Raw genomic sequence first — 6,203 nt, forward strand, 5'->3', positions numbered from 1 at the left:
GAGGTTGTAGATCCAAAATCTTCATCAATAGCTCCAGAAGGTATAAAGTTCTCATCTTGAACCTCTTTGTATTAGATTGAGTTTAGGGCTTGTTTTTTTAGCTTATTATGGTCTTATGAGTTCTCCTTGTGAGTTTGAGCCACTCCAGGACTTAGGAATGATAGATCTTATGATGTCCCTTGAGTAGAAAAATGCTATCTTGATGAATCATATTGGACCATGCACGAGTTTGAGTCCTTATTATGGGTCTTGATGGACAAAATTGGGTTATGGATCCTATTAAGACATGCAAAGTGGTAAAGTTGCCAAATTTAGGCATTACTACCTTGAAATGAAGTAGATATGAGGTTTGGACGTTAAGAACTTAAGTGGTTAAGACAAAAAAATTGACAAAAGGGACTTTAGCCAGTACACGAGGCGTAATTCCTCTCGTTTTCGAGTCAATACTCGTATGCCGCACGTACGAGGACTATGTCGAGCATACTCGGTGAAGTAGGCTTTCGGCGTTTTGGGCCCTTTTTTTACTCGAGATTCTTTTGGGCTTTGGGCCTTAATTGGATTTCAGGCCTTATGTCTATTGAGCCATGGTTGGGCCTTAGGCTTATGAATTTGGCCATTGTTAGATTTTTGGGCCAAGTTAGTTGGGCCCATTAAGGGAAGGGTAAAATAGTCTTTTACCCTAGGAGTGAAGTTGAGTAGTCGGGACCCCGATTATGGTTATTGACCTAATTATTAATTAGGGTTTTGTTTGTTTGGTTAGTGTGGTGATTCCAGTTGTAGCGGCGTGCATATTTCGCTATCAACAAGATCGAGGTTGAGTTTGCTCACTATAATGTAAGACACTAGGATATGTTATGTGCTTATTGTCTCCGTGACTCTTGTGTATGTGTTATATGCATGTGTGCCTGTTTGCTATATGTATCTAGGGTGAAATAGACCTGATATAGCCGTGTGCTGACATATGAGTTGAAAAAGAATCGCGGGTGAGATAGACGCGGTACGGTTTTGGCCAATACATGAGTTGAAATAGACTTTGGGGTGAAATAGACATGGGGGTAAAACAGACCCGACACAGCCTTGACCTGGCAGATATGTATGTTATGTGGTAGTTTCGGGAACTCACTAAGATTCGTGCTTATGCTTTCCAGTTCATGTTTCATGTACTTCCAGATCGAAGAGGAAGAGATCGGGATGACTGCGTCACACACACCATATCGTTCCACATTTTGTTTAACTATGATGTACTTGAATGATTTTGACATACTCTAAGTTCACTATGGTTTTATGATAATGTTTTGGATAATGGTTTTATTAATAAAAAAATCGAAATTTGGGTCTTAAATTTTGGGACGTTACATATGACTTCCTGGATAAGAAGAGTTACCAAAGCTTTTGATGTAGCCGAAACAATCTCTAGTTTTGCCTTGAATTTTTTCAATGAATGCCACCATATCCATTACCATTTCGTAGTCATAAATTTTTGGTACTCTATGGATTTCGCCTCCTGTAACGTCCCAAAAATAAGACCAAAAATTTTCATTTATAAATTAATAAAACTGTAATCCAAAATATGATCACGAAACCAAGGTGGAACAAAGTGTATCAATACATCATAAAATATCAGCGGAAATCTCAAAATGCGGAATAAGTTGGTGTGTGCTCTGCAATCATCCTGGGCTCTTCCCTTTCAAACCAGAAGTACCTGAAACATAAACTAAAAACCGTAAGCATAAATCTTAGTGAGATCCCCAAAATACCACATACCATACATAATAAACACATAATGGGCCCCATCCGTCATCAGACCCCGCCCGACATCGAGCCCCGTTCGGTATACATATAAACATATAAATATGTAATCATACAACACATGCGATAATCACAAAGATAATAGCATACAGAATAGTCATCGGGCCCCGCCCGACATTGGGCCTTGCCCGGTAAGCATAAAAACACATAACACATGCAAGAGTCACACAGACATCTAGCATCATAACATAATAAACCATGGGCCAGCATTGGTGCCTCCGACCCATTATGGACAATGAGGAAACTCACCTCAAGCTGCTGAATTACTCGAATGAATCTATGACTGTTGGCCAGAAAATCCCCACACTCAAATGGCTTGAAATGATGATGCTAAATCTGGATCTCTAAGCTCTACTCAAAGGAATGAGTCTTCAGTCTCCTTCTACCACTTCAAAATGCACAAGAACACACCAAAATTCTTCACAAGAGCTTAAAAGTACCAAAACAATGGCTAAGGGGCGAAATTAGGGTTTAGAAGATGTGGAGGTTGGTAAGAGTCTAAGCTTATGGGACTTAAAACATTTAAATAGGGCACAAACCCTAAAATTAGGGTTTTCCCCAGCCTTGCATATGCCACGCGTACTCCACGTATACCTCGCGTATGTGGGTGATATCCACGATGCGGCATCGGGCTAGTACGCCAAGCGTACCACTTAGTACGCCTCGTGTACTAACTAAATGACCAAAATGAAAGGTGTTCAATTAAGAGGGGTTAGAAGTGAAACTTACGAAAACCGAGTATCACAATTATCCCCCACTTGAATCAGACTTTGTCCTCGAAGTCCGCTGCTCCAAATAACTTCGGGTAATGCTCCCTCATCTCATCCTCCGACTCCCACGTCCATTCTAAACCCTTGCGATACTGCCACTGGACTTTCACCAACTCAACAACCTTGTTCCTCAAGGTTTTCGTCTTCCGGTTAAGAATCGCCACCGACTTCTCAATATAATTCAAGCTGTCATCCACTTAAATATCCTCCAATGAAACCACTGCGGAATCATCCACTAAACTCTTCAGCAACTGAGAGACGTGAAACATGCTATTGATTTGACTGAGCTCCTCGGGAAGGTCCAAGTTATAACATCCTGAAAACTAGATAAAATATTTCATTTTTAAAATAGGAATTGCAGTCATAATTTGTTTCCAAAAATCCATTACATCAAGTCATAACAAAAGATCAGAGTATCGATATCAATAAATGTAGAAAATGTTGGAGAATGAATGTTGCGCCATCAAGCCGGACCCTTCCCCTTAGTACCGTAAGTACCTGAAAACACCCAAAGAAACTGTAAGCAAAATATTAGTGAGTTTCCTAAAATATCAAACACATACATCCATAGAATACTATGCAACAGACATATGATTGCCATACCCCCATGGTCTTTACATGGAATGTTATGAGATACCCCCATGGTTTAACATCCAAGTGCCATGGGCTACCCCCATGGTCTTTACCTGGAATTCCATGGGCTACCCCTTGGTCTGATATCCAAGTGCCATGGGCTACCCCCATGGTCTTACTATAAGCAAACATATAACACTATCAATCCACATATCAGATGATGGGTTGGCATTGGTGCCTTTGACCCATTGATATATTGAAAAGACTCACCTCAGACTATTGATAAATAATAACTGCTCGGCTACTGGTCTGGAGATCTCACACTATAAATATACAATTTACCCTAATTAGAATTATAGTACAAACCTACTCATGACACAAATTTCCTAATTCCAACTCTTCAAATAAGACCCAAAAGCCTTTCTCTTTAATGGGCTCGAAATCCTTAGCCTAAAAACAATAATGGCCCATAGGATCCAAAAAGGCCCAACCATGCCACATAAGGTCCATAAAATAAAACTAGGCTCACAAATCCTAATGGGTCAAAGCCCAACACTAGATAAGGCCCACGAGCCCCAAAGCCCAAAACACGCCCTATCAACCTAGAAGACATACGTGCAATGTACCACATCAGTACACTTAGCGTACCTGGACTTAAAGAGCTTAACTCATTAAACCACATCTTCCACTCAGTATGTCCGACGTACAAGGCTGCTAAGCGTAAACCACCATAAAGAGCTTAATTCATTCAGCCACATCGTCCAATTTCATATCTTGATCACTTTAAAGGTCCTAGATCATAAAGTTGTCAAATTTATGCCTTTCCATGCATCATGGGAGCCCAACATTCCATTTTGTCCATTAAAACTTGTTTAAAGAGCTCAAACTCATGCATGATACCATAAAAATCATCAAGATGACATTTTTATGCTTCTAACAAGCCAAAGGGACCTAAATCTAACATCCTTAACCTATGGAGTTTCTCAAATCCACAAAAGAAGATCCATGGACCAAAAATGAACTCATAACCAACCCTAACTCATTCTAGAAAAAGGGATAAGCAAGGTCTGAACTTTTTACCTCCAAAAGTCTTCCAAGATGAAGTAGATGCAAGATCTAGAAGCTCAACCACGTCCAAGACTTAATCACCACCTTCTCCTTCTTGCAAACACACTAAAATGGTCACCAAAAATCACTTTTAAGCTCAAGGATCACACTCACATGCAAACTAGGGTTTAGGGACGATAAAAGGGCAATGGAGGCTATTTAGGGTTAGGTCCAAATGGCATAAGAGTGTTTACATAGGGTTCATGCTATAAAATTAGTGTTTTGTCTTAGTCCATGTACGTCCCGCGTACGCTATAGTACGCCTAGCGTACGTAGTGCATGTCCGCGTCCAAACCACCCTAGTACGCTAAGCATATGCATATGTACGCCCAAAATATGTAGGGACCTCCTTTGTAAATAAATTTCATTCCAAGGGTTAAAAGGGTAAAATACCTGCATTCCGAATGTTACATAAACGATATGTACCTGGCCCACTCGGGCCAAAACCCTAAAATCACCGATATATCTGGGGCCCAATTTGCCCCTCTTCCTGAATCGGATGACACATTTCCAAGGTGACACCTTTAGAAGAACCTTGTCCCCAACCTGGAACTCTATATCTGATTGGCGTTTGTCGGCATAACTCTTCTTCCGACTCTGAGCTGTCTGGAGTCTACTCCGAACCTTTTGTATCAACTTAGTGGTCTTGAGTACCACCTCGGTACACACCATGACTTATTGACCGACCTTACCACAACAAATCGGGGTCTTGCATTTCCTCCCATATATCGTCTCAGAAGGAGGTTGATCGATGTTGGCGTGATATTTGTTGTTATATAGTAATTCTGCTAACGAAAGATACGTATCCCAACTCCCACCGAAATCCAAAACACACGCCCTAAGCATATCCTCCAATGTTTGAATAGTCTACTCCCTCTGCCAGTCAGTCTGCGGATGGAATGTCGTGCTGAAATGGAGACGAGTACCCAACTTGTCATGGAACCTCTTCCAAAATCTGGAAGTAAACCGGACATCCCTGTCTGAAACCACCAAAACCGACACCCCATGTCGTGCTACAACCTCCCTGATGTATACCTCGGCCAACTTCTCTACAGAGATATTCTCCTGAATCGGAATAAAATAAGCACTCTTGGTCAATCGATTCACGATGACCCAAATCGAATCCACTCCGCATGTAGTTCGAGGCAACTTTCTAATGAAATCCATGGTAATCTCCTCCCATTTCCAAACAGGAATATCCAACTGTTGCATCTTGTCGCGAGGTCGCTGATGTTTGACATTGACTTTCCTGCAAGTCAAGCACCTCTCTACATACCAAGCCACATCCTGCTTCATGCAGGGCCACCAATAATCAGGATGGAGATCTCTATACATCTTCGTCGCTCCGAGATGAATGTAGAACCTCAACTTGTGCGCCTCCTCCATCAGAACCTGATGCACACCGCCCCAATAAGGATCCCACACTATACGATGAAGAGTCAATAACCCTTGGCTATCATAATCAAAGGAAGCCACCTGACCCACAATGCGCTCACTCTTCCGGTGCTCTTCCTTCATAGCCTCAACCTGGGCCTCACGAATCTGCTCCAATAGTGGAGTAACACGATCATCCTTAAAAAAGATATCCCTGATCGGAGTTGCGCCCGCCTTGCGACTGAGGGCATCGGCCACCACATTGGCCTTCCTCGGATGGTAAAGGATCTCACAATCATAATCCTTCACCACATCTAACCACCTGCGCTGCCTCATATTTAGATTCAGTTGATCCATCAGATAATCAGGCTCTTGTGATTCGTGTAAATGGTACATCGGAACCCATAGAAGTAATGTCACCAAATCTTGAGGGTGAACACCACAACCCCAGGTTCCAAATCATGTGTCGGATAGTTCGCCTCATGAGGCTTCAGTTGCCTCGAGGTGTAAACGATCACGCGACCCCTCTGCAACAGAAATGAACCCAAACTTGTGATCGATGCATCATAA

Source organism: Lactuca sativa, chromosome 2 (genome assembly GCF_002870075.4).
Source record: "Lactuca sativa cultivar Salinas chromosome 2, Lsat_Salinas_v11, whole genome shotgun sequence".
Lineage (NCBI taxonomy): Eukaryota > Viridiplantae > Streptophyta > Magnoliopsida > Asterales > Asteraceae > Lactuca > Lactuca sativa.